The 24,088-nt window shown below is 38.7% G+C and overlaps 1 protein-coding gene across 1 annotated transcript in view; it reads left to right on the top strand.

The window, feature by feature from the left end:
• Window positions 1-7,888: 7,888 nt before the first annotated feature.
• The window catches only part of cdh18a (cadherin 18, type 2a), a 103,277-nt gene continuing 87,077 nt past the window's right edge, over window positions 7,889-24,088 (top strand). The window contains exon 1 of the mRNA XM_053227694.1: window positions 7,889-8,113. The gene's annotated coding sequence lies outside the window, so the exon portion shown is untranslated. The remainder of the gene's footprint in view (window positions 8,114-24,088) is intronic.

The following is a 24,088-nucleotide window of genomic DNA, read 5'->3' as shown; positions in this document are numbered from 1 at the left end:
AAGATGCATATGCACTCTATTAGAACTGTATTTTTTCTTCTTCTTTTTCTTCTTCTTCTTCTTCTCCTTCTTCTTCTTCTTATTATTATTATACTTTCACATGGGGGTCTGTTGTTAAGTATGTTTACAATAATCACATTTACATGCAAATCCATTTTCCTCTAATGTTTTTTTTAGGTCATGCCATAATGTTAATTTCTGCCGTATTGGGCTTTCCACTATTTTGTATTTGTTCAAAAGTTTTATTTGTTTTTTTTTTGCTACAAATTTGGTCCATCATCACCAGATGTGGATCGCAGCATCATAAGACCTACCAATAACCCAATATGGAGATGTTTCATCCTTGACCTGCAAATGAATTAGATGGCTAAGTCATCAAACATATCTCATGCAATGCTTTGAGACACCAAACTTGTCTTATATATTTAGCAACATGACCTAAAATTAATAAACAACTTTGAGTTCATTAAAAAACCAAAAGCTACTGAAAACAGGAATAGTAAGACAATATCTCAGCAACAGCTCAACATTCTGCAAGTGCTTGGCCCCGGTAATCGCTATTCTCATTAATTTTCACATGTGATTTTTATATGATTTCTATATCTTGACACTTTTTTCCACAGGATTCATTTATTCTCACATATTGTTGATGACATATTGAACACAGTGTCACATGGGTTTACTTGAACCCACGTTTACATGTGTTTTTTGACATGTTACTCACATGGTCACATGGATGTGACTTTTTTCCTTAGGGGTGTAAGGGTCTTGTGCATCCAGCTGAAGTGACATGAGGTCTGATGCCTGTCACTTGTGTCTGAACCTGCACCATCGCACAAAGAAGGCTATTTTTCTCCTTATTGTTCTCCTTTTCTTTTGCCACAGTGGCAGGAGTGCGCTCACGTCTCGCCTTTTTCCAGCAGTTGTAATGAGACACTCCTGTCACAGCAGACGGTTTGATCCAGCTCTGAGAAAGTGCCAGCTCCGGCCATAGTCCAATTAAAATCTTTTAGGTGGAGAGAGATGTGTGGCTGAGATCTCATCTCCACGCTGACACCTCACGCTCCACTGACCTTGGACAGAGATAGTATGGATTTCAAGCCATGTTTGTCACTCGGTACTGTCTCCACCTGTCTGCCACATCCACAAGTGGGTTTTTTTCCAGCTTTTCTTTTCTCTCCTTTCCTTTCTTATCATTTCCTTTATATTCCTATTCTATTCTTTCATTCCCTTTCTTTCCTTTTCTTAGGACATTTTCATGTCCTTTCTTCTTTCCTATCTTATTCCATCCTATCCTTTGCTAGAATTTCTTTCCCTTTCGTAAACTTTCCTATCCTATCCTCTCTTAAAATTTCCTTCCCTGCCCTGCCCTGTCCTATACTAACCTTTCCTATCCTATCTTCTCACCTTCTTTAATTTTGTTCCTTTTCTTTCCTTTTTTCCCCTTTCCTTTCCTTTCTGTTTCTTTCCTTTCCTTTCCTTTCCTATCTGTTTCTTTCCTTTCTTTTCCTTTTCTTTCCTTTCCTTTCTTTTCCTACCCATTTTTGGTTCCCCATCTTTCCTTTCCTTTCCTTTCCTTTCCTTTCATTTAACATAATGTAAAAATAACATTCCCATAAAATCAAGACAAATTATAAAATCTAGTTAAATACTTAATTGAAAATGTAACAATCTTATTTCACGTTTCTATTAAACCTAATTTAGCTGGCACAATTCACTTCTCGTTTTATTTATTATTATATATTCTCAGCTTTTATGCATTCAGTTCTGTCTAAAAAGCCCTCTTCCTCCATAAATGTCATCTTTTTATGCATGTGGCTCTGTTTAGGACAGAACTGAGAATACGGATCTCGGTTCTACAAAAAATCTTGCATTTTCATTCAGGACACCGAACAGGACAGAAGAAGCTGAGCCGGGTCTTTCCCTCAGGCAGGAGTGACCCGGCTTCCGGCCACTGCACTCCAGATACTTCACTGATTAATAAACAGACAGACAGACAGACAGACAGATAGATAGATAGATAGATAGATAGATTATTTATTTATTTGTATCTTATTTGTTTTGTGGATGAGCAAGCTGACAGAAACGTCACACTTTTGCTGATTATCATCCATAAAACTGACAAAATGGCTTCACAATCACTGGATATCAGAGTTTCATTATGTATCATAAGCTCATTATTTTTCATTATTCCTATTCCTATTACTTCCTGAAACATGATTCACTCTTTCTTGTCCGTTTTTCCTCAAGTGTTGAGCTGAAAGGCTTCTTTTTTCTATTAATATCATAATAAATATAATTATAGACAGAAGCTGTTCTGCTCGGAGACACTTCATAATTACGGGTCATTACCTTTTAGCATGATGTTATTAGAATTCAGTGTGCGGTTCCATTGAGGTGAGGATTATTACCCCTGTGGGGCAGTTTCCACATGGCAATTATATCATACCATGTGTCTTAAAATATCTCAGGAGGTTTGAACTAAGTGTGGTTCACAGTGTAGGACAAGATAAATTGTTTCTAAGGTGTGAGAGAAAATGAAGAATGTGAGAGTCAGATTCAATCTCAAGCTGCAAAGCGATCTACAACAGAAAAACAAAATGCAAGAAACCAGGAAGTACAATGCAAAGAAGATTATGCACGAGATATCTGTATGAATTTGAAGAATCTTAACCTTTGTATCTTTTCAGACATCTCCAAGGGAAACCCTACCTTCACACTAGCAGGTCATAAGTCACTAATGTCGCTTGTAGTTTGTCACTTGCGGGTGTGTAATGACTGCTGCTGTTGTTGTTTGTCACAGCATTTGTTTTTTGTTCTGATGTGAAAAGGTCGATCCTCTAATGATAACTAGTTATGCTCAGCTTCATACTAGCATCATACTCAGATTAGATTAGCGAGCTAGCTGTACTAGCTACGTACACCAGAGGCAACAACGATCTCTGCTACTATATCTCTTTAATGAGAGACGATATAGGACAGGATAAGATGAAATTACAGTTATATGATTATAAAATCATTCATTTCTCTTAGTCGCTTAGTAATTAATGTGCTTAACTAGCTAACTCGCTTGCCGTATGTTATTATATAATGTTAACTATCACTTTTTAGCCTAGTCAGTTAGCCGTTGGATGAACTGTTAATTTATTAACTAGCCCATAGGGCAAATAAAAGCTCCAGTGTGTTGTCCAGTCCCATGTTTTGTTGCCTAACTGACTAAGGTAGAAATTGATAGCTATCTAGCTCACTTTACGTTATGATATAATGTTAGCTTTCACTTTTTAGCCTAATCATTTAGGCTTCCAGGCAACAAAATGCGGGACTGAACACACTGGGGCTGTTACATGCCCTGTGGGCTAGCTAATAAATTTAGGAAAAAAACAGTGCATGCTAACTCAAGCCTACCTGTGCCCTGATATTGAAGCAAGGCTTTTTTCATTTTAAAAGACTGTATTTTTTATTCTACTACAGTATTTATGACCAGGCTGTTTCCCAGATTTCCTCGCAGCATTTCTACCGCCCACACTGGCTGTTTGACCACCTTCCAAATTATTCCAGCACTGCAAGCTGTTGCGTTGTGTCCTATGGGAGTCGATCGGTAATGCAGGTCTCCAGCCTGAGCAAATTTCTGGACTGACACTGTTCCAATTGCTCAGGCTGTTTCTCCGAGGAAGTGGAAAAGCCTCACGCCCACTGCTGCTGCTCAAGATGGCTCTCGTGTGTGTTACGCTAAAAACAGCAGCTGGGCTTCTGACAAGACTCTCAAACCACACCGGTTGGCAAAACAATCTCAACCTGTTAATGCTAATCGTTAAACATACACACACACACACACACATGCCTGAAAAATGGGCGCACTAATGATTACAGATGTCATTTTACATAAAGGAAGTGACAGAAATATAGCAAAGGGCCCTAAATGTATGCATTTGTTTAGAAAAAAAAAGAAGCAGTTAGCACATTGGTGTCATTTTTACATCAACTATCACAGCTTTTTATGTATTTTCTGTTTGTCTCACCCTGTTCACCCCTGATTATCAGGATTAATCCCATTCATCATTAACACCCTCCTCCCCCTTTCCTTCGTAGTGATGCATTCAAACCATTTTTTTCAAATGGAATACAAGGGTTTTTTTTAGTATTCGGTGATCTCGATACCAAAGTAAATCATCTACCATAGTATTAATCACACACTTACGTTACTAGGCACATTATTTACAATGTTAGCTAGTTGATTTTAAGCGAACTGAATTAGCTAGCTACTACGGGTTGCCATGGAGAAGAGCGACATTTGTTTCACTTCGCTTCTGTACAGGTGTAAGTAAAATATGTTGTTTTTTTCAGTGTTTTCTGTGTGTTGGAATCTGTCGTTGCCAAGGACCAAAAGCGACTGATGTCTGGTCACGAACAATACACTGGAAAAGAGCTGTTATTTTCACTCACCTAGCATCGTCTACAGATCTTTTTCTCCTAGCTAGCGTTTGCAATGAAAAGGAGTTTTAAAAAACAGCACTGTACATTTAACATATATAGTTACACAGCACAGTTGAGCTGAATGTTTTGTTTCACTTCCTCACAATAAGAGCATAGACAAACTTCATCTTCGTCTAATCTGCCTTCAAAATCCAAACCTGCTTAATCATAACGCCACGACTGAATCTCCGCTCAAATCCCGACAGGCTCTTTTAATTGCTGTTTTCTAAACACCGCACCGTAAATACCATGGTGCTCGAGAGGATTCGAGCGTCGAAGCGAGCCACGTCGCCTGCTGTGCTCGCTCTTTCCCCTGCTCCGGAGCTCATTTTCTGCGATCTGCACCCGCTAACTTTCCCCACAGCGCTGATGTGGAATCCTGCAGTGCCGAAATGGTCAAATAAACAATTCTCCAGGAAAAGAGCGTGCGCTATTTTTCATGGGTCATATCTGATTTGATATTACGCCTCACATCTCAGAAAATTCAGCTTATTATAATGCGTTCGGGGGTTTCGAATACATTTAGGAAAGATTAATAGCCGTCATTATTTCTCCTCTTCTTTTTTTTTCGTTGTAGCAGCTCTGTGTGACTTTGATACGCAGACGAGTTGTTAATATACGAAGATGTGTGTGACGGTTTCTCATATTTTTTATCAAGAACAATGTCTACAATATACAAATGTCCCAAATGTTAAAGTTTCATTTGCATCACATCACACCAAAACCCAACGAAGCTTCATGTTGATAATCAGAAATGTAATAAGGAGCGAGAGTGAAGGAATGCTAATGTAATACAGAACACGCACACGTCTTCTTCCCGCTGATGAGCTGGTTAATAAGAGACATTTCTCTAGAAGGGCTGATTGGCTGATTAATGAGGGCTTAAGATGGAGTAAGACACAGAAAGTCAGTGAGAGTGCAAAAGTCAGAGAGTGAGATATAAAGAAAGTGGCTAGCTTAATAATTGAATTGTGAGGCACTCTGGGAAAACTTGTCGAATGTTAGTGAGACTTTTTTCACTGTCACAATTTCCCACTTCCTGTCACGGTTCCCATGACAACAAGCTCCATGTGTTTGTTTTGGGTTCTGATTAAAGCCTGTCTCCGCCCCCACTGCCTTGTCATTGGTTTGTTTTATTGATTATGCTCACCTGCTCCTTGTTTCACGCTGATTAGTCTGGATATTTACATTTTACGATTGCTGTCACAAACCGTAAAAGAATTCTTTGGTTGTAAGTTCTGTCGGTGTGAGAAATTTTAGAATAAAATCTTGGCGTGTGATACCTCTGAGGCGATGAAGATGCTTCTGTATGTGATATAAATGTGCATTTTCATTACACTTGCCTCTAAGGATTTTTCATTTTTCTTTTTTTTTACTTTTGCGATTTTTTTTCCCAATTATTTTTTTTGTTTTCACTCTTTGGTCGTGTTATCATGTCTCCCAAAACATACTGATATCTTTTTATTCTCTTCTCCAGCTCTGGAAAGATCGATATCTTCTGGACTGCATTTAAAGGAGGTTTTTTTTTTTTTCCTGATTCTCATTGACTCTAAACTCAACTGCTCACAGGAAACTAATTTAAGTTGGAGCCTGATTGAACTGTTCATGCCTTAAACTATCTGCATTGTGTTTTAAGTCATTAGATGCTTTAATGGGGCGAATTTGGGAAATTTAACAAGAGCATATTAACGGAGATGCAAACTTTTGAGCTTGGGATTTTACGCTGTAGGTTGTAACAGATTTCAATTCAGAAAACATATTAAATGAACTGTAGAGAGGACAAAACTTTGAACTCAACTGCATGCTACGCTCAAAATAACCTCAATTAGCATGTGGAACATCACAAGCCTGAGCTCATCATCTCTCGCTAAGCAAGATGATGTCCTGAACTTGCAATAAGCATGATGCATGATGACATCATCACTCAGTGTCCTGTTTGTTTGTTTTTGTTTTTTACATGGGAAAAAAGGATTGCAAAAAATCATTGTTTTTGCTATAAATCTATATCTGTACACATGGAGGTTTTGAAAACATTAAATTTGGATTCATGGTTCTGGAGGAACCCTTAAAGGTTCTAGGTAGAACCCTGCAACAAAGTGCTTCTCTATCAGGAAGGGTTCCATGTAGAACGCTTTTTTGGAAGCTACAGTAGGAACCATTAATGATCAAAATGAACTCCTAAATAGCTCTCTTTTCTAACAGCGTATTTATGAATAAATTTTGAACTGTTAAGGATAATTCCTCTGGAATACCCCTTAAAGGTTCCATCTACAGTAGAACCCTACAATCCAAAAGAAAGGGTTCAGAAAGGAGCAGAACTATTTTTTGAAGGAAGAACCCTTAAGTATGTCCCTCTGGGGGAACTCTCAGGTGTTTCCCTACCTGAAACGGCTCAAAGTTGAACCCTTTTGGAAGTAAATAACCCTTAATTGTCCAATGAGCTCTTAAACAAACTCTTAAAGAACCTTTTTAACATTTAGAATTTATTACCTTTACGGTTTCTTTGGTTGTCCCTAGAACCCTACCACTGAATTATCCTAAATTAATCATCCAATGATCCCTCTAACTCTTTAATGCTTTTTTCCGAATAGTGTACGTAGGAACAAATTTAGACTTTGTATGGTTCTCTATAGAACCCTACAGCAGTGTTTCCCTATCAGAAAGGGTTCCGAGTAGAAGTAAGAAGCCTGAGTTACCTCATGAACGCTTTAAGAACCCATCCTTGAGGATGTATGAACAAACTTATAATCCTTAAGGGTTCTTCAGTTGTTTCTCTGGGGGATCCCATCAAGGTTCTACAGTATGTAGAACCATACAACAAAGTGTTAACCATAACTTGACTGGTAATTAAGAAGCGTTATCCAATGCACCCTTAAAACAAAATAATTTCCAAGACTACACTGTAGAAATAAACAAATTTAAATCTCTTAAGGATTCTCTTAAGGTTATTGCTCTGGGGGAAACCCTTCAATGTTCTATGTAGAGCCTGAGAACCCTTAATTACTTTATAAAGCCTTAAAGAACCCTTAACAAAGCCTTTTTTATAAGAGTGTGTATATCAACTGGGTAAGTGTATATTACAAACTCCACATTATTGCTTTCTTCTTAATAGCTAGAACCAGTCTGGAGATTTAGCTCTTCGTAACTGCTGCTTGACTCTTTAAGAGTTCTTTAAGGATTCATTACATTCATTCTTAAAGGGTTTAACCTGGAACTCTGTCTGATAGGAAAACTCTACATGGTTTGATATTTGGTTTGGGAATAATTTATATATACGAACATGTGCGTCAGTAAAGTGCTGGTGAACAGAAGAGAACGGATAAAAGGAATCAGACAGAGAGAGAGTGTGTGAGAGAGAGAGAGGGAGAGAGAGTGAAACTGAGAAGGAGAGCGAGAAGGGGACGGGGGTGTGACTGGATGATAACGCAGAGCAAACAGAACCACTGGAAAGCAGGCAGAGCTTCTGTCTCTGATTTTCTCTTCGCGTCATATTGTTCCTCTCGTCCTGTGAGCGTGATACACAGAAATACACACGGACGTGGACGAGGACGTCGCGAGGAATCTCCCGAAGCCAAACAGACGTCTGTGTCCAGCTTGTCTTTTTCACATGAAGCCCTGATGAAAGGAAGGAAGTGAACAGGTAGGGCACTTGCCTTTTCCTCTTGTGCACTTGATAAGGCACAGCACTGGAAATGAGGTCCCAACTCAATTATTATTTAAATTATTAAAAAATATATATATGTGTGTGTGTGTGTACAAGTTAAAACTGTTATTTATTCATTTTAAATTAATTAATTAATTGTATTTTATTTATTTTTCTTTAGTTTTTTTATTTGATATGCTTTTTTTGTGAGTGAATGAATACACTACATCGCTGCTGCCTCACAGCTCCCGGGTTCTTGGTTCGATCCCGAGCTCCAGTTACGTTCTGTGTAGAGTTTTACATGCATCTCCATCTTCTTGTGGGTTTCCTCTGGGTTCATCAGGGTTCTCTGGTTTCTTTCCATCTCCTAAAAACATGTCAGTAGGTGGATTGGTGACTAAATTGCACTAAATATATGTGATGCAAGGTTTGATGGACTGGTTTGTCTTGGTGGATCCAGGGTGTATTCCTAGTGTTCCTGGGATAGACTCAGGATCCGCCGCGACCCTGACCAGGATAAAGCGCTTCCTGAAGATGAATGAATGAATGATATATGAATTAAGATTGGAATTTAGTTGATAAATAAAATTTAGCACAGATGCCTGAGAACCCAGTAATATTGTGAGCTGTCACAATATCGCATCTAGCAGCAGGTGATAAAAACAAACACCTAAATCTGTGTTGTGACGTGCTGATGCTGCGACGTGCTGATGCTGCGACGTGCTGATGCTGCGACGTGCTGATGCTGTTCACTGGAGTAACAACAGTAACCAGATTTCAGGATTGTGTGGACGGACGTGTCTTCAGCTGCGCTTTCAGGTGCTAATTGCATACGTGAGATATGAAAAAAAAGGTGCAATTTTTTTTTTTTTTTTTTTTTTTTACTGTTTTACTGTTAAGGAGTGTGTGTGTGTGTCTGTGTGTGTGTGTGTGTGTGTGAGCATGTTCGATCCTACATGCAAATGACGCCTCATTAGCCCAGAACTTTGTGAAATGGTTGCAACATGAGCTGCGTTGTCTGCCAGCATGCCTTCTGCTGCTCGAGCATGAAGCGAATTTGTGTCAACGCTGAATCCCTGCCAGGCGTCGGGCATCTGGCCTCGTCTCCGAGAATGAGCCTTTCCAAAAAAAAAAAAAAAACTCACACATAGGCAGGAAGCAGCTTACAGCAAGAACCCAGAGCTACAGCTCGAGCCAGAGCCATTCATCTTCTCCTCTGGACTGGAGAACATTCGTGATCTGAGCTTTGATGCAGATAAAAAAGCACTAATCACAGGTCACTTGTGGGCTTTATTGCATCTTTATGAATATGAATAAAATGTTCGCTTGAGCCTAAATCAGTGCTGATTGTGCTTTAGGTTTAGCTGATTGGGTGTTTTTTACTGATCTGCTCCTGAGACAGTTAGGAACCGTAAACAAGTCTCGAAAAGGAAAGACCTGATGATGAGGAGGAGTTGGGTTCACTGGACAATCGGGTTCATTTGCGACTGAAATGATCCTGATGATGTCCTGATGCCATTTGCATCTCAGCAACACTGGGTTTTTCAACCTAATATTTCACATTGTTCATATTATACCTAAGAATTCATTATTTTGAGTCAAGTGATTATTTTGTGGTTAAGTGAAACTGTCAGACAGTGGTGCTGGATTTCTTCACTCGAGCTGCTTTGATATGAGAAAAATGTTCTTAAATTCAAGGTCAGAGTCATGGGTAACTGAGACACACCTCTTTTTTACTCAAACTCCGCCCAGTATGTGCTAACGCTGTATTCGCCTATAGGAAATGCTATCAGCTGTAATTTCTGACCTCCAAATAGGAAAAACCATGCTTTTAACATCAAGAAGCCATTTGGCTGCATAAACAAGCGAAATTTATTTTCTGACTCGCAACTAACTGCTTCAAACAAAACTCTGGAATAACTTTTTTTTTAAATCCAATGACTTGATCTGTTCAAATTAATGGATTGTGGATACTGGTGTTGTAGCTTGTGGTCTGGTTAGTGTACTAAATAAATCAGTGGGCGGAGCATCTGAGGCAGAGACTAATAAACCAGCGCCTTCAATGGAAAGGCTTCACTCACGACTATAAATAAATAATAATCCATAATTTAAGTACCTGTTAATACAAGAACAAGAATGGTCCCCGTATGGATCCTGGTTGAGCCTCGAGTGAGTTTTGATTCAGTTTCAATAAATCCTTTAGTGTGTGTTAAGATTAGTGCTCAGGACATGATGCAGGGTTTAAGCGATGTTCCTACTGAGTAATCTAATCAAGAAACATACCTTTCTTTAGCACGTTCCAGCAGGCCGCGAGCTTTACCATCTGGAGCCAGCTCAGCGTGATGTTTATTCATGGTGTAGATGTCTGACTTCGTTATATAGTGTGTGTAGGAAAAGTGTGTTCTCAGGCAGCAGAAACGAACAGAAGTCTGGATGTTGGGTTTCGTGAAGGTGCTGTAGCACAAAAAATCCTGGTATTACTTTGATCAGGTTTGGAATTTTAAGCCTGTCTTCATGTTTCTGTTTGAGTTTAAAGCAATTAAACAAACAGGTAGCTCACTTTCCCGGAACCTTTTATTCAGCTCCACTGGCTATTCGCGTAATTTGAGTATAAATGGGGAAGAAATTGATGACAATAATTTCATGACCTTACTGACCTCAAGGCTCTATCTGCTATTCTGTCTCTGCCCAGGTACACTCTTTAACAATTTTGAGCCGTTAAGGATTCTTCGCTTGTCTCCCTCGGGAAGAATTAAAGCTTATAAAATCATTTCTATAGAGTAGACATGCCTGGTATGAAGGATAAGCTGACCAAGCACACAAAATATTTACCTATTGCAGGTAGACCCTTTTTCTAAGAGTTTATATAGTAAGTGGATTACTGTTAATATAACCTGTTATGTTCTTAAAATTTCACTATCGTGGTACTTGGTAGAGTTTTAAATCTAGAAGCAGCGAGTTAAATTTGCAACTGTTGCATCTTAACATGCATATTCTGTACATACATCACGAAAAAGTTCGTTCACTCTCATACTGGTGCTGAATACTGGTAAATAAATGAAACTGGAAGTAATCCTATATTTTATGCTTAAAAACTGTGCACTTTTCTCTACACTCTCTACACTCAGCGCTAGCACAGCCTTCAGAGATCATGCATGCTAATTCTGTCTGCAGGATTGTGAGAGATCATGGGTGTGACCTGCGGTAACACCTGTAACGCCTGTTAAGATCATACACAGTCTCGCTTCAGAGGATGTCAGACTGTTAAGATCAGAGAAAAAGGAAACACACACTACTTTCCACACTCATTAAGGATGAATTGCAATCGATGCCGAGAGCATAAAGATGTTATCTGTTTTTTTTTTTAAATCAGACAATTATGGTTAAAGCAATGTAGAACATTATAACATGCCATAGTAAATGTGGTTATTGTGGTTAAAATGAAAACAAACAAAAATAAAAAGGATAATGATTTTATGAACTGTGCATTATTAATCATTTACAGTACATGTTTAAATGTGTCTAATGGAAATCCAATGCGATTCTTTAATTCCTGCACGTTTTCCAAGCCACCATCAAAGCTACTGTATATCAGACAGGGTAATGAATGTAGCATTGATTTTTCCTGATGTGTGTGTGTGTGTGTGTGTGTGACTTTACAGCATATTTTGAGTTCTGTTACCGTGGCGACCCCTGTCATGTTTCATCGGTGATGGTACAGTTGTACCACGGGACTCGTTTTGGCTTCAGTGAAATTGTACAGCACTCGCTGATGATATCAATCCACTGGCGCTTAAAAAAGAAGTAAACACTTTCTGAAGTCTGTCACGTAAATCATTGTCGAGTAATACAGCTCAAACCGAAAAAAAAGTCCCCTGTACAGCTCAGCTTACTTTCTTCAGCTTTTTTTCAAGCCATCTTCCCTTAAAGTCCTTAATAATAGCTAGCCTGAAGCCCTTAAACCCTTAAACCTCCCTAAAGCTCCCTGCTAGGAAACGGTTATGTTGTGACTTTTTCCTTACTCTCCGATTCTTATGAAACACTTGAGCGTCACATCACGATGTAAAAGTGTCTGAAATGAGCTCCGTAACTGCCTCAGCGCTGCAGGGGGGCTGGACAGGTCGTCGCTAGGCTGAAATTTCCCTCTGACTTTCTACTTGAGTGCTTTTGACATATTTTTACTTTTAATATGAAGGTAAAAGTAAGAACATTAAAGTTATAGCTCCACATTTAACTCAGAGTTTTTAGAGCCTTTTCTTTTGCTGTGAGGAGGTTGGACTCACACTAATGGAATTAATAATGAATTAATTAATATTAATAATTAATATTATTCCTCTTACGCCACAGCAATTTGCCAATGATTACAATATAGAATTTATTAAAGAATGACACGTCATACTTTTAATCCGTTTATAGTTACATTTCATGTTTGGTCCTGTTATTATTTATATTATAGCAGCTATAAACAGACATTCCTTCACCAGCCTGTCTTTCTTCTTGCTAAGACAAAAAAAAAAAAAAAAAACAGAGCTTGTGATGTTATCGAGAAACCACAAGTGTAAGCTACTGCGTCTTGAAGTTACGGCTACATAACACACAACATTCTATCTGTTATAGAAACTAAATCTATTTATTATTAGTGTTAGATTATGTGCAGCATCCACTGTAAAAGTTTTTAAAGCTGTTACTATAGAAACAATAACGTATTACAGCGAGAGCATTAATATAAACCTGTCGTTCATGTTATAGCCGGAACTACTGTCCGAGCCGTGCGGCACACAATAATGCACACCTTCTGACCAATCAGATTCAAGAATCCCACAACGCTGTGGTATAAAGAAAAGTAATCAACATCTTCCGACCAATCAGGATTGAGAATACAGCAGTGCTGTGGTTTAAATGCTAACACACACATAAAGAACAAATGCTTTGATTAGCAGTAGACAAACACGTGCACAAGCTAACATCAGAACCGATCTTACATGGATGTGTAAACATGAAATGTCTCACCATAACGTCCTGCGTTATATACAGCATCTGTTGGCCTTATGTGATGATTATGTAATGACATCATCTGCTATCTAGGTCTCATTCATTTCTTCAAAGCATTTCCTCAGTCAATCTCCGAGCCCTCTCACTAAGCCGTGTTTATTTCCAGCATTGTCACGATCTCTTCCCAGTGGGTTTCTCTGAAAAGTGCCTCATGGCCAAACTAATAAAGAAGGAAATAAAGATCAAATTAAATAAACCTGAGATGGAGCGCAAGGCACTGGGGTCTAAACAGAGCCCCCTTCTTCCAGCCGAGCATGGTGAGAGGCTATGGGGCTAATTTCTTCTCCAACACATTTGATTCATCACTCCATGGGGCAGCTGCTTCCATCCCTCACGCTCTCATTAATCGGCGGTGAAGTTGCAGCTCTGTGAGTCAGTGCCAGAGTAAATACGGCTGCACTGAAGAGGGCACCGTCAGCAAGACGCCAGGCTAACGTGGGTGGATGCTAATACGAGGAGAGCCAGAATTAAGCTGTCATTTCTATACTGCGTGATTTCTTATACAACTCTCTGTTAGAGTCAGGTCTTTGTTCTTGATTTTACTTTCGAAAAACGAAGAAGGTGACAAAAAAGTTTATTTAACATTGTGATTGTTTAGCTTCTGCAAGTCCTCCATGTTTGTGGCCAAATCCTGGCCAAGTTACATAGAGCACTAAAGCGAGCGTAGAGGAAGATACTGTTCAGCTTCCGTGACGGTAGCTCCATGCTAGTAAACCAGTCACAGTGAGTAATCCACTTACAGAATATCACAACAATGCAGTTCACCAAATTTCAGCTCGATCAGACTTCCAGTCCCTGCAAAATCCCTGTAGATGTCAGGAAAAAAAGATCGTTACAAAGCGCTGACACAAGAGACCACTTCCATAAATTTGAAATAAATGTCTTCTTACAGAAAACATCAGCGGGTTGTTATAGGAAAATAATCAACGACTTGGTGGAGTGATGAAGCGGAGTTAATCTTACCACACCGAAGCTGATTATTTTCCAACAACAACCTGCTGCTGTTTTCTGTAAGAAGACATTCACTTGTCCTGATGTGTTTTATTCCACTTATGCAACAGCAGGAATGGCATGTCATAAGTTTTAGTCACATTTAATGTCGTGGAACGTCCAAGAAACAAGCTAGTTCCAGTTCTCAAACAGTCGTCAGAGCGCTGTGGTGTAATTAAGGGTTCTTTCACATTTGGCCACAATTTCTTGGTTGTGTCATTTTTTTTCTCCCACTGTTGCTTTCTATCAGTGCATGCGGGTTGTACTGCTGTAGGTTCTCACAGAGTAAACAGTGATGGTTAAGAGTAATGACCACAGGAAAGGCACGAGGAAGCTGGATAAATACACTGAATATAAACCAGCAGGTTTTTAATTACAATGCAGAGCAAATCTTAAGGTTGTAAAAATGGTGTAAGCACTTTGCCTTAAGGCTAAAGAAGTAGCATGATACAAAAAATGTTTAATGGATTAACGTGTAATTGAATAAACGGTAAACGGTGCAAATCACCACTGGGTAGCGTAGTGTTGCTGCCTCACAGCTCCAGGGTTCAATCCTGCGCTCTCATGTTCTCCACATCTTCATGTGGGTTTCCTGTGGGTTCTCCGCTTTCCTGTCACCTCCCAGAAACATGCCAGTAAGAGGATTGGCTACACTAAAGTATGAACGTGTGTGTGAATGTGTGTTTGGTGACATGCGATGAACCCATCCAGGTTGTATTCCTGCCTCACTCCTAGTGTTCCCTGGATAGAGTCTGGATCCGGATGTTTCTGCATGTCCATGACTGCACAGTCTGTAGCTCTGGCTTTGGTGAAAATCGACAATTTGTAAAACATTGAGAGGGCAGAAGTGAAAATTTCACTTCATTAGCAAACTTAATGTCATTGTTAAATATACAGTGATAATGCAGGCTTTTAGATATTTACAGGACAGATATGTGCATGTTATGTTAATAAACGAGTGCGACTGCATCTCCTGCTTGTGATACGCTGCAGTGTGACGCACAAGCCCAGTCCTCTCGTTAGACACGGTGAGTGCAGAGTGCCTACAATCGTCTTACAAACAGCGTTCATCAAAGCATCGTTAAATCCACCACATCCACCACGACCATGATGAGGAAAAAGCACTTACTGAAGAAGAATGAAAAAAAAAAGGAAAATTATGGACTCGTTCAGAAGCCACATTTGATTTTGAGTTTTAATTCGGCTGATTCATGCAATTTACAAAGCAACAGACGTCACGAGGAGATGAACAGCATGAAGGAAATTCTGAATGTCTGAGTTGAGGTCGTTCATGCCTTTTTGTACTCTTTCACCCATCAGATTCTCTGAGTCATTTATTCATTTGGCTGCATGGAACACACATTCTCTTATAGCTCTAAGGTTTTAGGTTCGCTTATAAAAACACTGACATGGCACAAAAAGCACTGAGTAAATCTGCCTGCAGGACAGAAAGGCTGTATAAGAAACAGCATGGCCGTGACTTTCTCAGCAATTTAGCCCTAAAAGCTGTTTTTCCATCCAAACATTTCACTCAATTTAAGCATGTAACAAAAACCTGTGCCAAGAAAATGTGAATCGTGTTTATTGTGTTTGAATGGTTTGGGAGATTTTTACAAAAATATTCTCCTACTCTTTCCTACTCAACAGCTAGTTCGGTACCAACCAAACGGCAACGATCGCTAGCTGTTCCGCGACACATGATGAATATTATAAGAAGGAAAAAACACAAATGGTTTTCCTGTTAAAAAGAAATGCTTTTTGAGGACTACTTTCTGAAAACACTTGCTACATGATCGTTACAAAACATCTTGTTGGTGATGTTTTGTTAGTTGTTAGCTTTAAAGGGTCTAATGTTTCTCTATCAAGCCCTACGACAAAGCATTTTCCTATCAGAAATGGTTCTAAGTAGAAATTCATGCTATTTTTGGCAAAGAAAAGCATGTAGGACTTTTTAAAAAATGGTCCTAGTACTGAGTCTTGAGGTATTCCTGCAAAGTCTTGATCAGTAAAAATATGTTTGATGTCTGAAGTTTGCTTTTTAGTTTGGTAATTGAGCTCCAAGGCTAATGCAAGGCTAAGGAGTGGAAGCTTCTAGCCACCAGTTAAGCACGGTGTACTAAACATATCATTACAGTGGCGTCTCATCACTCAGATTTGTGGAGCTGTTCAGTGTCAACTCTTGGCTGAAGGATTTGCACTTAACTTTTGGTGAGATGCTCCACATTTCCTGTTCATAACATAATGTATTCTTTTTAACAAAGCAAAACAGTAGATATACTTCTGTTTCCCATCATCCATTTCCTCACTAGCTCCATTCTGCTAAATTGTACGTGCATAAAAAATGGCCAGAAGCTAACGCGCTCTACTGAAATATATAAGCCTGTCAGTGCTTGACTGCTAAATGTCATCTGGTGCACCAGTATGGCCGCTCTCTTAAACATGGCCAGGGGAGAGCACAGCTTGGTATGCTGGGAAATGAGCAGGGTGGTGATGAATGGCTGTGATTAGCGACTCGGAGCATGTGGCTTTATGGTCTAGCAGTGCTGCCGTTATCACTTAAACCTGAGGCGAGGTGTTTTATCGTATCGCAGAGCTATAGATTCAGCAAGGACCATAAAGACCACTTATGTGTTCAGGTAAAAAGCCAATAATTTTCTTGGAAAGCTTGAGACTAGCTTTTGTGACATCGTCAAGCATTTTGCAATGCTTAAAACCAATATCAGTGTGTTCCTTGCGATGTTTGTTTCTGGGAATTTTAAATCTTCAGGTATTACAGACTTTCCCAAGTACATTCTTAAAGACAGCGATTAGCATTGATGCTTTAGCGCACTGATTGATAATGTTAAACTCTAAAAGGAAGCCATTAACTCACCTACTTCAGCCAAGGGTTTCTCAACCATTTTTGGCCAGTGGTCCCATTTTTAGAGCCCAAAATCCGGGAAAACCCCACCCCCAATCATTCGTGGTGGCAATTAATAAAATTTATATGTAGGTGTATGACTTGAAAAATTAGTAACTTTATTATTTATAGGTTACAGTTAAAAAATTAAAATATAAAAAACATGTATTTCTATACATTAATTTAATCAAAATGACAAATTCTACCAAGAAAGCTAGCTAAATAATTAACGTTACACACTCCAAACTTTTTTGTGCCAACTTTTTTTTTTTTGCCAGAATAATCTTGGACTAGCATTACGTGACTTTACATCTCAGCCTAAGGCCTACTGGCATCCTTTATTATTTTGTTATTAGATCATCTCCACGACTTACCACAGTTCTGCTTCCTCTTTTCTTCTTCAGCTTGTCTTCTCGTTCTTTTCTGGCTTCCAGACACATAAGTTCCCTTCATTTTTTGAAAATTCAAAATAAACTACATCCAGTTTCATCTGAAGTCTCCTCATTAGCAACAGCACAAGCTACTGTGCTATGAACTGTGTGGTTCTAGGGCTAGCTTGGGTGTTTCCTCCTGTTAATAGGTATTATTTTACCATCACAGTAGTGTATGTATGACAAAGCACACTGTTTGACACCTTTCTCCAGCTTGCTAGAAGGGGCTTTGCAAGTGTTCTTACACATCTAATGAGCGTCATTGACATTCATGTTCAGGAGCTCTTGCAGACAATGACTGAAAAAATACAGCAATTACGAGTGTAGTGAATGAAGCGGAAACGCAGGAACCATGCCTTAGCGAATGTGGAAGGGTTTGTGCAAGAAGCCTGCCTTGCCTAGCTACACCTTTGTCTGTGTCCCATAAATAAGTACTAGCAAATGATTTGGAGTCATGTATTCCATTTTACATAATATTTTCATGAGCGAAAGCCCATCTTACACCAAAAACATCGTTGTGATTCATTTCTACGCTTTTCACACTTGAATTATTTCACCCTGGGTCATTCTAAACCCCGGGTAAACAGAATCCTGGGTTATCTTGCGTCACGTTTCACATTGCTCATACTTTACCCAAGGTTAACAATTAATCCTGGGTATTCATAATCTAACGTTTCACGCCATACATTCCTAAACCCTGGGTTAACATTCATGTTTGCGATGTCAACAACCATGACTGGATAAATACAGCACACAACCTGTTTAAATAACAGCTTGTCTCACACTTTCGCATCAGTGAGAAAAAATGCAGACGCTGTTCAATCTCAGATTGGATGTCTGTTGCTAAGAATCTAGCCTTAGTGTTCTAACACCGCATCGTTTCACGCTGTACTCATTTGGCACCACAATGCAGGATTAACACCGCAGAACTGGTGCTAAGCCTGCTTTGGAGCAGGGTTTTATAACGCCGGCTAAAAAACAGTGCTAACCCCGCTTCTAAATTACAAGTGTGAAACGTTCCTCTACCCCGGGTTTAGAAGGACGATAACCCAGGGTTAAACGCAGTGTGAAAAGCCCTTTTCAGTAAATATAACATGCAAACATCCGTAAACATGCTTTATGACTATACTGTATATCATCATACAAACTTCCTTAATCCAGTGAGATTTTCACTTCTGCACACGGTGGCGATTTTAACCGAAGCCTGAGCGGCGCTGCTGCAGTAAAGCTACAGACTGAAACATCGTCCGTGTGCTGGTTAGTTTATGGACAAAAAACTGCAAAATACAGCATGAATATTGTATTTAGTAGCTTTTTTTCTAGCTAGAAACCACAACTGTGCCATGCAAAAATAGACTTTTTTTCTATTAAATGGCTGCTGTCCATAGAATTAGATGCATAGTATTACATTATAAATAACAGTAGTTAAAAATCTGCAAAGCCATCCAACAGCTTCCCGAACAAATAATATAATTATAATTGCAACGTTATATTATATTATATTAATCTTTTCACGTGAGCCAGTTTAGTGATGTTAAATTTTGCACCTTGCTAAATGCATCTGAATTGAACAATGGCTTTTCTTCCTCAAAAAAAAAAACATGTGGATATGTTTTGTCTGAAAGCGTAAGGGCCAAAGCCAAGCCAAGCTGTGCCCTCCGACATCTGGCAATAATGCATCATTACCCGAGGTTAGAGGTTTTTAAATTGAAATCAAACAATGGATGTTGCCTGTATGCTGTGGGTGAAGGTTTCTCAGCTCTGAGGCTCTCAGCATGACGTGGCTCAGCAGATAACTCCAACCCCGACTTCTGACGAAAACCACAGCACCTTATTAATTCCAATTTACAGCTCCCAAATTATTCGACACGGCAGGGGGCCAAAACTTTTATGAAGGCTGAGTAGAGCTTTCTGACAGGTGTGATCAAAGGGCTTGGCTCGATAGGTTTATTAGCATCTGACAGTTTTACTCACACGCCTGAGTCACATGCAGTTTACTGTGAACATGCAGGATGTGGAAAGCTGAATTAGTATCATCTTTATTTATTAAGAATAAAATGGAAAAGGAATTTCTCCAGGTGAAACAATCAGTATCAGTTCAACACAAAATATACTATATATCATGTTATATGCAAAACTGGCAATAATCCATTTAGTTTTTTAAATGTTTTTATGTAATTGTGATGGGAATTCCATCTCTATTCACCAATGAGTCGACTCTTTCAGCTCCCAAACTGTTGAATAAAGTGGAATAAAGCACTCTTTATAGTTTCATTTAATGTTGTGGAACGTCCATGAAACAAGTTAGTTCCTGTTCTGACTTACGTTATAGCAGCTATAAACTAGTGATGGGTCGTTCTTGAACGATTCGTTCATTTTGAACGAATCTTTAATGTGACTCGGGAAGAACGAGTCGTCTCGGGGAGTGATTCATCCAGTCGCACATGTGCAACATCCTATAGGTTCTGTACTGGAATTAGTTCACCTGTTTCGAGTCTTCATGTTTGAGTCGTTCATTCATCACGTGACAGTGACAGCCCCATAAGCTTAACCAATGCAGTCTGAGCCGGAAAGAGAATTGATTAGTTCATCTCTCCAGTCTTTCGAGTCGTTCAGTCTTTTGTCACGTGACATGACAGCATTGGATAGAGAAATTAGTTAATTTACAACCTTCCTTACAAACGGGTGCATAGTAATCATTATTATTACTATTATTATTATTATTATTATTATTATTATTATAACATAACACCACAGATCTTCAAGAAACAGTAACAAAAACATAGTGACAGAAATGGACAGACCTTTTTTTATTTCTAGGAAAATGCTTATTACACATCTTTTGATAACTTTATGATAATTCCTAAATATGATCCAACATACAAAAAAATACAGTTTTACATTATAGTATTACTGACTGAGGTACTGATCCAGGAAGTGGTCGCATGACAAAAGACCGAAAGACTCGAAAGAGTGGAGAGATGAACTAATCAATTCTCTTTCCGGCTCAGACTGCACTGGTTATGGGGCTGTCACTGTCACGTGATGAACGAACGCCTCAGACCCGAAGACTCGTCAGGTAAGAGGTGAGGTGAGCTAATCATAGACTAAAGATCCAGGTAAACAATGAATTAATGTTTTCTGTTTCTTATAGCATTATAGTTTTGTTTTATTTGTAGTGTGATCAACGTTTGTGTAAGTAGTAGATGTGTTAGGGAAGTAACACGTAACATTTTAATTATATTTTGCTAAAATGAAAGAAATGAATGAAATGACTCAATAAAAGATTCGTTCATTTTGCTGAACAAGACTCAAAGGTCCGAGTCGGTAAAATGATCCGAACTTCCCATCACTACTATAAACAGTCGTTCCCTCACCAGCCTCTCTTTTTTCTCCCTTTCTTGTTAATAAGACAAAAAAATGCAGCTTGTCATGTTACTGAAAAACTGCAAACATAAACTCTTCAGTTCTGAAGATGTCAGAGTTGACACTGGAGACTCCTTCTCTAAATGTTAAACAAACATAAATGTCTCCTTACGGAAAACTTCACCATATCATTGATGACACACATTTTTAATCGGTTTATATGGAGCATCTGCTGTACACATCCCTGTGAATGATCTGTAACTGTATAAACCATAACGTATTACAGCTGCAATACTGTCAGAGCTGCTGTTTATAGCATTATTCAATTATTCAACATCTTCCCGACCAATCAGAATCCACGAGCATGCTAGGATGAGTGCAGAGAGCCTGTAGGACTGCCAGAAACACTGTCACTTCGGACAAACAGCGTTTCCCGTGTGAATAAATGGAATAACAGTTTCTGTGCTGAATTAAACTCGTATAGCGTGAAATGCAGCCTGGTGTGGATTTTACAAACGAGGACATGCCTGATCGTCTACTTCATGCCCTCGAGGTGCAAAACCATCTGTAGATCCAGAATGGTGGCTGTGTTCATCCTGAGCCTGCGTTGTGTTAATTATGTGTGATCACACAGGGGGATAAAGAGATACTGTTTGAAAGTTAAATATTAAAACATTACCTAAAGGCAATTATCGTACTGTTTTATACACTGCAGGGTGATAAGTTAGTGCGTGAGCTGGAACACATGCTTAGCACGTTTTCATTCGATTCATCGGGCTCATTAAACTTCCTCAACGTTTTTTCTGAAACGAAACACTTATACAAAGAGAGAGGACAATATAAAAGATCTTACCTTTAGATGACAAATTATACTAATTATACTAATGACAGAGAGATGCTTCAGTCTCAGCAAGATGCTACCACCACCGTGCTTCAGTGTGGGAATCCTTACGTTTTTATTTTTATTTTTTATATCTCACCACTTCAGTATTATTTGTTATTTTGTGTAGATTCATAACATAAAATCCCAGTCAGTCTTTATATCTGCTTTTTTCTATATAGATAGATAGATAGATATGCTTTATTGATCCCAAGAGGGAAATTCTTGAATATATCTTATATATAAATAAAAGTGAGAAAAAATATCCTCCTGCAGTTGAGTATTGCTCAGAGCTCTCTGAACCCGGAGATTAAGTGAGGTTTGAAAGATTGCTACAATTTTCCAGTCTCCAACTGGATTTATTCCAATTTTAGAAAGCAGTAAGAGCAAAATTTCAAACATGATAGTAACTCAACATATGGCCCAATTTAATCCTTTTTTCTTTTATTTACTAAAGTGGACATTTCAGTGTCTGCTCTATTTCCAGTTTCGCTCGACTCTCTCAGGTCTGTTTTTTTTTTAGCTGTGTTTTCAAGGAAAGCTTTGGATTAATTCATTCATATTCCTAATAAACTGTTTATAGTTGTGACCTAAAGGGGACTAAAATGTTTATTACAGATCCTACCACAACAGTGAGTACTGTCAGCTTTTTAATCTCACTGCTTGTGTTTTAAATGAGTTTTAAATTATTCCCGTCTCAGCAAAACATCATCCAAGTGTGATTATTAATAAACGGGCAGCGAGAAGCAGAGATTGTAATCACAGTAAAGTCACTCAGCGTTTCATATCTGCCCAAGATTCATGAACAAGAATGCACCGGTTGTTGAAAATAATATAAAATGCATGTTACGGATCTGTGGATCGCAATAGTGCCTTTACTAATCTCCTAATGTTACCATAATTAAAGGTCATTGTTTGGGAGTAATGGCACAGGTATTGAAGTTTTTTAACTTTTTTTTGGGTATCTTCTGCATCCTCGCTGAATTTCTGCTGAATATTAAAACATTACTGATGTCAGTTCATATCCTGTATCATTCTTATCAAGGTTTATCTAAATTGCTTGACTTTTATTATTATTATTATTATTATTATTATTATTATTATTATTATATACAGTAAATGTATATATTTATATTTTGTTATTTTTCTATTTTTATTAGCATTACATTAGGAGTTGATGAATAAATACTACATAAATAAATAAATTGCAGAGTGTAAACTCCTCTGTCCTGATGATGTCAGAAAATTAATTAACCTTCTGATCATGTATGTAATAACTGGCAAAAACGGGACTATCGTATTTATTTTGCCAATACTTCACGCCGGAACCAAATCCCGTCTCAGCCACAATGTGAGCTTTGCTCCATGACCAAATTATGCACGATATATTATGAAAATGTCACATTATACAAGAGGATGAAAAGAGCAGTTCCGTGATCAGAAATATTTCTGATCCTTTCGTCCAAGAGATCTGACGGTGGTCGCTCAGCCCGGATTACACTTTGCTGATAACATCTCGTAGCTCAAATCAAAACTAATTAGCATTTGCCTTTGGACATGAAAGTGTCAGGATGTGGAGTTCGATCTTACGAAGGTTCATCTAAGCTGAAAAAAACAGAAGGAGGACAGTTGATAATTGGTAAAAATCAATGACTTGCAATTGCAAGCTCATTACACTGAGTAAAAAGTGTACTTAGCATAAGTTTCCTTATTCCGCGCCAGTGCTTGTATATCACTCCAAATGGCAGCGTCTGAGGATAAAAATGTCCGTCTGCAATTAGAATCTCCCTAGTTGGTAGTTCAAGCTACCCATTATGGCACATCCTTCCTATTAGACCCCAACGCATGTCTGATTATTCTTCCGGTTAACTGAACTGTGTAACGACAGATGAACTGTGTTCAGGTTTTTGATCAGGCGAGTACGATGCACACGTCTTCTCTCTCTCTGCTTTTTTCCTCACATTCACTAAATTGTTCCGTGCTGCAGTGTACAAGCATACGGCTTACATCCTAAACAATTATTATGTTTATCTCTCCTCTGTTCCTCCTCACACATCTCTGACATTTCCACGCTTAACCACTGAGACGTCAGGCGTGAATATATATACACAAATTGAAGTTTTGCCATTTTTATAACTCCATCTCTGCCATCTTGACCAGTACTGAGCTTCGTGCTGTAAATAAGAACTGGAATAATAATGATGTCTTATAGGAAAACTCCACCCTGAAACACATTAACTATGTTTGTATCCAACTACTTGTGATGTGGTTAGAGTTTCTGGTGCTAATTTGTTACTCGGTGTGGTATTTTCATTATTCCCCTGAGAAGTTAGCTGTTTCGTGTTACAGTGACG

This window comes from Pangasianodon hypophthalmus, chromosome 21, assembly GCF_027358585.1.
Source record: "Pangasianodon hypophthalmus isolate fPanHyp1 chromosome 21, fPanHyp1.pri, whole genome shotgun sequence".
In the NCBI taxonomy this organism is placed as follows: domain Eukaryota; kingdom Metazoa; phylum Chordata; class Actinopteri; order Siluriformes; family Pangasiidae; genus Pangasianodon; species Pangasianodon hypophthalmus.
Note: the sequence above shows the minus strand (reverse complement) of the source record. Positions and strands in the feature narration are given on the sequence as shown.